General features: G+C 39.5%; 1 long non-coding RNA gene across 1 annotated transcript; it reads left to right on the forward strand.

The window, feature by feature from the left end:
- The first annotated feature begins 32 nt into the window (after positions 1-32).
- Positions 33-11,274, forward strand: LOC149268330 (uncharacterized). Its single transcript, XR_016270751.1, has 3 exons — positions 33-450; positions 1,362-3,565; positions 11,260-11,274. It is a non-coding gene; the product is annotated as an uncharacterized LOC149268330 (long non-coding RNA).
- The last annotated feature ends 237 nt before the right edge of the window (positions 11,275-11,511 follow it).

The raw sequence follows: 11,511 nt of genomic DNA on the forward strand, positions 1-11,511 counted from the left end.
GTGATTTTTCATACACTTCACACCGTAGATAATCTGAAATGAATAAACGTTTGTTAAAATACATTTAATATTAATAGAGAAATAGAAATATTAGTTCACGAATGTTGATTCGTTTAGTCGTTTTTATACGCCAAATTCTATTTTCGAATAATCGATATCGATGCGGTTGTTGTACAGGAAATTGGGATGGTGTTCCACACATGCAACACGGGAAGCACAAGTATGAATGTATCTAAATACATACATATGTAGAAATACTACCGATTGGCTGAAATTTTAAAGTACCGTTGCGAGTAAAGCTACTGTTTTTCCTCGAACTTGGGAAACTTCGAATGTAATCTTACACATGTAATTTAATTATATATGTACATACATAGATACAACGTGAGCATTATGGATCATGCGATACTTCTTGGTGACATAACTCAAATTTGCATATATTAATATATGGTAAGTGTCAAATAAAACAAGAGCTATTTTTTATAAAAGCTTAAAACAAACCTTTAAATTCATATGTATAAGTCCTGTGCGCATGTGCCTAGTCTGTCCTAGAATACGTTCTTTGTTAATGGCGAATAAATATTTTACTTTTTATTTATGTTTTAAAAAACTAGAAGCTAAACCTTTTACACTTCCACGAGTTTTTCTTCGGTTGCAACTTGGAGCCAATGTATGTGTATGTGTGTATTTTCATGTGTACATGTGAGCACATCTGTATTTAGTATAGCTAAATACGTGTCCGATAATTTACTATTCCGTGCTATCGAGTTGTCTGCGAAAATATACCAAATATATTTTGGTATATGTATTTTATCATAAGCACTAACCAAAGAAAACATAGACCGAACATGTAGTGTAAAGCGTTTTGCACACTTTTTTCCGGGAGTTATCTCCCAGACCACTTCGTATTTGCTCGGCTCTTCACTTTAAGGTTCAGGCTACGAAAATATATGTCTGAAAGCACAATCATTTCGCTTCATTCCAGCGTGACCGAATATGGTATTTTAAATACTTTTTGGTATTTTATCAGCTCTGATTTTGCTCAAAAGTATTTTAATGGTATATAGGTATTTAGTAGCCTTTTTCTTAGATTTTATGGTATTATACCGAAAATACCGGTTTGGTCACACTTTAAGACTTAATGAATCGAATGCTTAATGCTTAAGAATTGCTTAATTTTAAAACAAATAAATAGAAAACATGAGCAATAAGCAAAAATATAGAGCTGAGTGGGAGACTATGCCGGAAAATGCAAAATGGCTGGGCAGGAGCGCAAATAATATGGATGCGCACACAAAGCGTGCCAGACTGACATTTTGAGTAGGCTGGCGTCACTTAAGTAATAACTATTCTTTTTTCAGATTCAATCGTTTTTTAAAGAATCGGACAACACTCTAGCTACCTCTATCAAAAAGGCAGAAATTATGTTTGCTGCAGCGATTGCTGAACACAACATATCAATGAGACCATATTAGCGATGTGATCAAGCATGCGTTTCCCGATAGTGCCATTGCGCAAGGGTTTTACTGCAAACGCACCAAAACAGCTTCGCTTACGTACAATGTACTGGCACCTGTGATGAAGGACCAACTGATCTCTAGCATGAAACGGTGCGTTTCTGCAGCGGGAAGGCCTGTGTTCTCCATAATCATTGATGTTTCGTGTACAAAGGTCTTGGCGTGTGCTGTATGTATTTCGACAATGAAGTGCAAACAAAATTCTTGTTCACCATTGACTTAGAGGGTGAAAATGTTGTTATGTTGTTATGGTATTTATAGTGGTATTTTGTAAAATATGAAATAGTATTTTATAGTATACTTTTGAGACCAAATTGGTAATTCTCGTTTGGTCCGACGCGGTCACGCTGCTTCATGCGCTCGACCGAGATGGTCAAATATTGAGGAAAAGAAGCCGCTATGCTCTCCCGTTTCTTCCCTTCTGCGTGAAGAGTATTCCGAACTCTTCAAACCGTTCGCCAAGCTCGTACAAAATATTTGCGTTTTCGTTATTATTTGTGGGAAGGGTATGAAAACGTTGGTGTGCATAAAGAAAATTCTTTCGCGACGAGCATGCACACACACACTGTCCCTTGCTACATGTACTATGAGCATTTGTATGCCTGTGTGTGATGCTCTGGCTGCCTGTAGCAATTTTGAAGCCCAGCATCAGGGCTGTCATTTTAGCTTTTTTTCCGTCAGATCTGGCTTTATTTGAAGTCCCATTGCGGGAAAAATTCGAAAACGGCGGGCTGCGGGAATTCTGGCCTTAAATAATTTAATTAAGCTCTATTTTAGCTTTATTTAATTTCCATTTATTTACAGTCGACTCTTGTTATTTCAAGCCTGCGTTATTTCGAGCCTCTCATTAATTCAAAGTTATCACTCAGTAATTCGAACTAAAAATCATTGCTAAGACGCAGTAATTCGTACTCATATGGTTAAACACTGGACAATTCGAAATATTTTAAGATTCCCTTGAATTTCGAAATAACGAGAGTCGACTGTATTTTGTTTTTATCGCTGTAAACACTAAAAATCATGAATACAAGTATCGATACATGATTTTATATCATACAATCTATCGAAATCATTTCGTGGTATGAGCAACAGGTAGAGCTGGGAAACCATCGATGGAAAAAATAATCGATTATATCGATGGTTCCATGGAAAATTTTAAACTTTTTTCGTATAAAAGTCGTAACTTTTCATAATAGAAATAAATGTAAATAATGCTCTTGTAATTTCATACTTTTCCTTGTAAATATTTACAGACTAAGAATAAAGAATATAGTCAAATATAGAAAATATATAAAAGTGCCAGTGAATTATCAAAACATGTTTTTTTCGCCGAGCTGGGGGCGTATGTTTCGCTACGTGAGAGATATAGATCCAATTTTGGAGCAGTTGTTTCAACGTGGTCTCTTGCCACGAAGGGATGTACACGTCTTAAGTGTTCCATCATATTGGAAGTGTTGCCACTCGTGCGGTACTCTTTTCCGCAATGACGGCATTTGGCAAGCATGTTCATCAGTTTCTCAAAATGTGACCAAACTTCTGATGTGTTTTTTTTTCGTTTCATGCTAGGCTCATTGGATTTAGTCAATGCATTTGAAGATGCAATCATAGTGGAGGCATTACAGGTTTTATCTAAAATGTGAAAAATACGTTCAGGCTAGAAAATAGCACGTAAGAGGGGATAAAATACTTACTTGAAACGACAAACTTGTCCATGTCCGTATGCTATGCTTGTCAACTATTTATTAAATTTCCAAAAAATAGATCAAGCACGCAAAAAATAAATATTATTTTGTTACAAAAGAAAATTTCACCACTTACATGTGTTTGATTTGTTACTCAAAGCGGCGATATATCGATATCGACAAAATCCCATCGATATATCATACAAATTAAAGTGCATCGATATAATCGATGGTCTCCCAGCTCTAGCAACAGGTCTTGTTTGTCAACAAAAAAACACAAATGTGCACTAATCGGATGGGCACAGAAAGAAAAAATTTATTTTGGGCAAACTCCAACAAAAACCAACAGCTCTTTTCCACTGAAGAGTATACCGAACTTTTCAATCCGTTTGCCATGCATTTTCGTTATTATTTGTGGGAAGGGTATGAAAGCGTTGGTGCGCATAATGAAAATGTTTTCGCGACGAGCATGCACACACACACTTACAGTATGCTTCATGTACTATGAGCATTTGTATGCCTGTGTGCGAAGCTCTTGCTGCCTGTAGCAATTTTAAATCCCAGCAATTGCATTTGGTCGATCTTGTGAAGTGCTCACACTTACATATGTTTGATTGTGTGTAAGCAGGGGCCGCGATGCTCACAAGTGATGGGGTAATCATCAGTGTTGCCAATTTTTGTTGAGCAAAAAATCTGTTTTTAGTGGGAAAATACTTTTTAAAAAAAGCCGAAATTTTGTGAAAAAAATCGGAAAAAAATTTATGTTTTTTGCTTTGATTTGATTGATATTTAAATATATTTTTAACAAGTTATATTCATGGCATCATTTTTTCAACCACCGCAAGTCATATCTGTGAAGTTTTATAATACAATATTTATGTTTTACCTGATGCTTGAAATTTAGTTAAGCATCACAGTATTGATCTGACGAAAAATGTTACCCACTTGGGCATTGGCAAAGAAAGCAATGCAAAAGTGCCCAAGTTCCTAAATTTCTTATATCCTATCAAACCCTTAGAACACGCTTCTCAACTCAAAACTTGAGTATTTTCCTACTGAATTGGGTAGATGTTCTTATATTGGGGCTCAATACTATCAATGTTCTCCAAAAATATGTAAATCCGCGTTATCTAAAACATAGTTTTCATATATATTTGGGGGTTAGCTTCCAATAGGTTTTTTTTTTTTTCAATAAAATACATACAAAATAACAGATGCACATATATTTCAATTCAATACAAGATATGAATAATGATACATATGTACATACTTTTATATGTATTTCAAAATTCAAAAAAGAAAATTTAAATAATTATGTGCACATTAAAAAAAATTAAAAATAAACTAAAACAAATTAAAGGTTTATTAAAAACTTTATTGTTATTCTTCATAGGTAATTAATCTGTTTCACTATCTTCAAAGATAATTGCACGTTATAATTATGTATTTTCCCCTTCGCGTTATATAAGCCTAAATTTCGCGTTGAACTGAAACCTAATTTTTCCAAATCGCGTTATATCGAAATCGCGTTGTATAAGACCGCGTTATACGAGGGATACTTGTATTTGAAAAGAACATAAATTCTTGTACTACACGCTATCAAAAAAGTTGCATACATTTTTTAATCTTTTCTTTTCATTTATATAGAATCAAAAAGTTCGATATTGTTGTTTACAATAAGTTGTTCTGAATTAAATATAAATCATATCCTCGTTTAGTTAGTTCCATATTATTACCGCTTGGTTCGTTCATTGAAAATTGAATTACTGAACTATTTGGTTTTAATTTAACTACAATGAAGAAAACTTCATTCTTTATACGAATTATTCATACAAAATACGAAAATTTCTTCAATAAATAAAAAAACGGAAATAAAGCAAATTATTCTTTACAAAATCCAGAATTCCCGCTGCCCGCTGTTTGGAATTTTTCCCGCAATCGGCTTTTTGATTAAGTCATAAAGGCTCATTTGACAGTCACTCTACAATTCAAACAATACAAAATTGACAAACTACTGAATCGCCAGACAATTATTATCCCATCTCATACATACGTATGTGCTCCCTCAAAGGCCAATCAACGGTAAATTTTGGGCATTACAATTTGCTCAGGCAGCAAGAGTTACGCACACAGGCCACAAATGCTCACACAATGCTTTCCAGAGACTGCAAGTGTGTGTGTGCTTGCCCGTCGCGAATTCATATTCTTTATGCGTATCAACGCTTTCATACCCTTCCCACGAATATACATCGAAACGCTACATTTTGTTTGCATGAGCCTTACAAACGCTTTTATGATTTAGGTATACCCTTCGTTCAAAAGGAAAGAGCTGGGATCGTCGCCCACAATTTTCAATTTTTGTGCGCTGCTGAGTTCGGTGATTTGAGCGACCATAGAGAGAGAGAGAGAGTAGGACAAAAGCGCATAGTTGTGCTTCATATAAGAATGGGACCATTTCGTTTGAGTGCTTGCAGCGCACTGACTTTGTCGTGCAATATTTTGACTGCTCGAACCTCCAGCGACCGAGCCGAGCAAATACGTAGTAAAGTGGTCGACCAACTTAACATTTTCTGCTGTAGAAAAATTTGTTCTACATGTCTAGTCTATGTGTTCTCTGGTCAGTGATATGCCTCTTACTTCGTAGTGACAGAGCTATCGCTTCTTAGCATCCAGTCGAGTTTTTTAAATTTGAACTTGTACTTTTTGACTGTCTCAGTTATGTGTCAGTCAGTCAGTTATACATAGGTCAGTCTCTTATCCAGACTGACTCCCAGGTACTTCACCTTGTTTGCCCGTGGTATTGGAGCTCCTAGAGTCACTTCGGAGAAGCATTTGAGTGCCTTTATATATATGTGCGTGTGTGTATGTTTATATGTGTATGCATGCGACATGAGCATCGACGTGTGCCTACGACAACTCAGAATGGTGTGAACGATTTTGCGTTTTATATACATGTGAAATTTACCTTTTTAATAAGAAGCACAGTTTCGTCTGAACACTTGTTGAGTGCAGACGTGCCTAATTGTGAGCGGTCAACTCACACAGCTTATCTTTTCGAGAGAGGATTTACACATTGTTACACACTGATTTACACGCTGGTTGCGCTCTCTGAAAGCGATAACACAGACGCACCATTTTGATTGGCTGATTTAATCACGCCATAAATTTAGTCTGACTAGTCAGGCTGTACCATTGCTATCCCTCCGCACTAAAAGCATCTTATAAGCGGAATATTGGACTTTGGATCTCGCCCCATCCCTGTCGGTAGCATGGCAGAGGAAGGGGTCACGTGTTTGACAAATAACCGCGCTAAGCCAACCTGGCAGGTTATTAAGGTGAAAACGACCAATAAAAGGAGAATTTCTCCAACTCCCAATGATGGCCAGAAAGTCGCCAGGAGAAAGAAAGATTCCTCCTCGTCATCTATGTCATCTATGGAGGACTTGTCCTCTACATGTTCCGAAACGACGCTTGAACCAGGGGAAATAAGACGCAGTAATAATAAGACAACGCCTAGAGCTGCAGCTATAGTCAACGCTGCTCGTGAATTGGAAGCGCTCGGAGGAACTGCAAGTACTTCGATGAAATCAAATAGATTTGCACTCCTTGCAAATGCTGACGTAGAGAATATTGATGATCAATCAACTGAAACTAGGAAAAAGTCTGATGTAACAACTGCCGAGGCACCTAAGCCAAGACCGCCGCCAATATTCTTACCAGACATTACTAACATCAAGGAAATGGTCGACGACTTAAAAAGAGTCGCTGGACCAGATAGCTTCTGCTATAAAGCAGGACGAGAAGGCCGAATCCGTATCATGGCCAACAATATAGAGTCTTTTAAGAAGCTTCAAGATTATTTGGACGAATCCGAGCTGGGCTTTCGCACATACCAGCCAAAGTCGGAACGTGCGTATCGGATCGTCGTGAAGGGTTTACATCACACTGAATCCATCAACTTAATCAAAGAAGAACTGCACAATAAAGGGCATGATGTGAGGGACATTGCATTTGCAAAGAACAGATTCGATAAAACCCCGATGTCCATATTGTTTGTGAACCTGGAACCCAAATCCAACAATAAAGAAGCGTTCAAAATAAACAGATTATGCGACGCAGTTGTAACTATCGAGCCACCCAGGAAATCTGATGACCTAGTTCAATGCCACCGGTGCCAAGACTTTGGACACACCAAACGATACTGTCGACTCCCAGCGAGATGCGTAAAATGCGGTGGAGAGCACAACTCGACTGATTGCACCAAAACTAGGGATGCGGCACCCAACTGCCTACACTGCGGAGAGGCACACACAGCTTCCTACAAAGGATGCAAGGTATATCTGGCAGCCAAACAGCGAAGCGGCCCAAAAAATAAAACTCCAACGCACACAACGCCCTCAACAATTCACCAATTGCCCAACCAAGCCAAAGCTGGAGTAACTTATGCCAACTTATTGAGAGATGTGAACAGCAAAAACTACACACAAAGTGCCAGCAACAACAACGTCAACAGGTATAACTACTCCATCGAAACCGTTAACGTCAACTCTATCTTAACACAGATGGAAGTCATGATGGAGAAAATGTTTAACCAATTCGGACAGCTTACGCAGCTGCTAACAACTGTTATAATGAAATTATGCAAATAAGTCTCCGCATCATCCATTGGAATGCTAACGGCCTTTGCTTAAGAAGGCCAGAATTTGAACAATTTATCAAAACACAGTGCATAGATGTTGCACTTTTATCCGAGACGCATTTTAATGCACAAACATACTTTCAAATCAATGGCTATGATACAATAGTTGCGAATAATCCTAATGGCAGAGCTAGAGGAGGGTCTGCAATAATAATAAAACAAGCCATAAAGTGTGTACCCTTAGCCCCTGTCGAACTCCCCTGGATCCAATCAGCGCGTGCCACGGTACACAGCCCCCATGGGAATATTACACTGGCCGCTATTTATATCCCACCGCCTCATGCAGTTACACAGCAAATGCTGGAACAATACTTTTTGGACCTGGGGCCTAGATTCTTGGCTGCGGGGGATCTAAATGCTAAAGATCCTTGGTGGGGATCGAGACTCTCAAACCCTAACGGTAGAGCTCTCCTCAGTTGTGTGCTGAGCGAAAACTTGAACGTCCACTCAACCGGTGAACCTACTTTTTGGCCAACTAATCCAGCATGTATACCCGATGTTCTAGATATAGCCCTCACCAAAGGCATGGACTCTAACAGAGTATATGTCAAAAGCTGTTTGGACCTATGTTCTGACCATTGCGCAGTAATGCTACTGCTTAACATCCCTACAGAACTTAATAGGGGTCCAACACAGATATTCAGGAGGAGCACGAACATTGACCGGTACCAGATGTGGCTCGAGAGAAATATTAGACAGGAAGCGGAGATCATTTCTAGAGAAGACATAGATAACGCTACTGAATCCCTCACCAGGCTAATCCATGAAGCGGCATCCGTGGCCACTCCACCCAGAAGGCATAACCCAAACCTACATCCACAAAGGGAATGTCACTTTTGGTCTCCTGAGGTAGCATTAGCGGTACGAGAAAAGCGGAGATTACGCAGAACCTGGCAAAACACACGCAGCCCGCTTGATAAGACTGCACTAAACAGAGCTGTCAGGCAACTGAAAGATCTACTTGCAAACCTTCGCAATAAAGCGCTTTCTGAGTTCGTCGAAAGCCTTGAACCAGGAGATGCTGTCAAGAATCTGTGGAGGGCCACCAGATACGTGAAGAGACCTACTAAAAGAAGAGTTCCCATCCTGGATGCTAACGGACAATGGCTCAGGTGTGATGCCGACAAGGCCAATGCTTTTGGAGAGCATCTTCGCCAGACATTCACCCCAATCGTGACTTGCTCCGCAGAGGAAATAGCTGAGACTGAAGTCTTTATAGGCTCCCCATGCCAAGTTGACTGGCCTATTCCTGAGGTTGAACCGGAGGAGCTTATAGAATTAGCAGCGGAGTTTAAAATAACGAAAGCAGCAGGATATGACAATATTGGAGCTGCACCTATCAAAGCGTTACCAGAAATTGCCTGGGTAACCCTAGCAAAAATATTCAATAGGTGTTTACAACTAGGCCACTTTCCTACCCAATGGAAATGTGCTGTAGTTGTGTAGTTGTGCTTATCCCAAAGCCCGGTAAGCCAGAAGAACAATTGAGTTCATATAGGCCAATTAGCCTGTTGCCGATGCTCTCCAAGCTACTTGAAAGAGTAGTTTTACGTAGAGTGCTCCCTATACTGGCTGAAAAGGAACTCATACCGGACCATCAATTTGGATTCAGCGTGAAACATGGAACTCCTGAGCAGTGCCACAGAGTGGTTGATCGTATCCTAGAGGTGTTGGAAAGGAAAAGGTACTGTTCTGCCGCGTTTCTGGATGTGAAACAAGCCTTTGACAGAGTCTGGCACCGAGGCCTGCTTTTTAAATTAAAAAACCAATTGCCTGCGCCGTACTACCTCCTCCTGAAGAGCTATCCCACAGACCGTAGATTCTTTGTTAGAGTTGGCCAAGAGGAGTCTAACATTATTCAGGTTTGCGCAGGAGTACCTCAGGGCAGCGTGCTTGGACCGGTGCTATACACACTATACACCTCAGATATTCCAGTGGTTCGGAGTCCCTCACTGATGATCGCGACCTATGCTGACGATACCGCTTTCTTGGCCACATCGGAGTCACCTGTGACTGCATCTAGGATCTTGCAACATCAACTGGACTTACTGTGCCCTTGGCACAGTGTATAACAATCAACACCAGCAAATCAGCACACACAACATTCACTATGAGAAGAGGTGCATGCCCACAAGTCTCGCTAGGTGGAGAACTCATACCTACTAGTGAATGCGTGAAATATTTGGGTCTTACGCTGGATAGAAGGCTTACATGGCGCCAGCATATCAAAAATAAACGCCAGCAGCTGAACCACAGACTTGGACGGTTGTACTGGCTTATAGGCAATAAGTCCAAGCTCTCCCTTAAAAACAAAATTCTAATATACAAGGTTATGCTGAAACCAATATGGACATATTGTCTACAAATGTGGGGAACGGCCAGCAATTCCAACGTGCGAATAATACAAAGATTCCAGAACAGAGCACTAAGAATAATCACCAAGGCTCCATTCTACATGAGGAACAGGTACCTGCATCGCGACCTCAACATCCAGACAATCCATCAAGCCATTCGTGAAACCTCAGGAAAATACACAACAAGACTGGATGACCACGCCAATCCACTCGCCATTAACCTCCTCGACAACAGTCAACACTTGCGTCGCTTGAGGAGACTACATCCACTTGATTTACCTTTTAGAACAGATCATGCTATTTAACTAATTCAACACTCCCTACACCCCCACCACATAACTAATTAAGTAGCGCCCTGAATGTGTACTATCCCATTTATTAAATGTTCAACAAAGAACAGATTGTAAATAAAGATATATACAAAAAAAAAAAAAATAATAATAAGAAGCATATGTATGTACATACATATACTGGCCAAATGGACCCATTTTAAAGGGTGCATCTGTTAGATGTCATTAAAAGCATGCAATTAAAAAATACCTATGTATACAAGTAATGGGAAGTGCACTTGTTACTTTAGTTAGTCAACTACTTAACTATAAAATTATGGTATTTTTGGATATACATTCATTTTAAAAAATGATTAGCTATAAAAATATATAAATGTAGTTATGTACATACATACATATATATGTTTGTATGTATTTTCATACATAGTACATCTGTGTGAAGTGGTTATGACAGTCCGTAAGACCGACCAAATGCAAATGCTGGGCTTTAAAATTGCTACAAGCAGCAAGAGTAACGCACGCAGGTCACAAATGCTCATACATGTGGCAAGGGACTACAAGTGTGTGTGTCGCGTGTGTGCCCGTCGCGAGATCATATTCTTTATGCGCCTCAACGCATTCATACCCTTCCCATAAATATATATCGAAACGCTAACATTTTGTTTGCATGAATGTCGCAAACGATTTTAAGATTTCGGTATACTCTTTACTCAAAAGGAAAGAGCTGGGATCGTCGCGAACAATTTTCAATTTCTGTGCGCTGCTGCTATTCGAGAGACCATAAAGAGAGGGAGAGAGTGAGTAAGGGGAAAAGAGCGCATAGCCGTGCTTCATTTGGTAATGCGTGCATTTCGTGGCAGCAGTCGCAGCGCACTGATTTTGTCGTGCCTTATTTTCACTGCTTGAGCCTCAAACGACCGAGCCGACCAAATACGACCGGTCGCTTCAGCCCATTTTTTTGGTGTTTAA

This window comes from Drosophila arizonae, chromosome 6, assembly GCF_054131065.1.
Source record: "Drosophila arizonae isolate 15081-1271.41 chromosome 6, UAZ_ARI_1.0, whole genome shotgun sequence".
Lineage (NCBI taxonomy): Eukaryota > Metazoa > Arthropoda > Insecta > Diptera > Drosophilidae > Drosophila > Drosophila arizonae.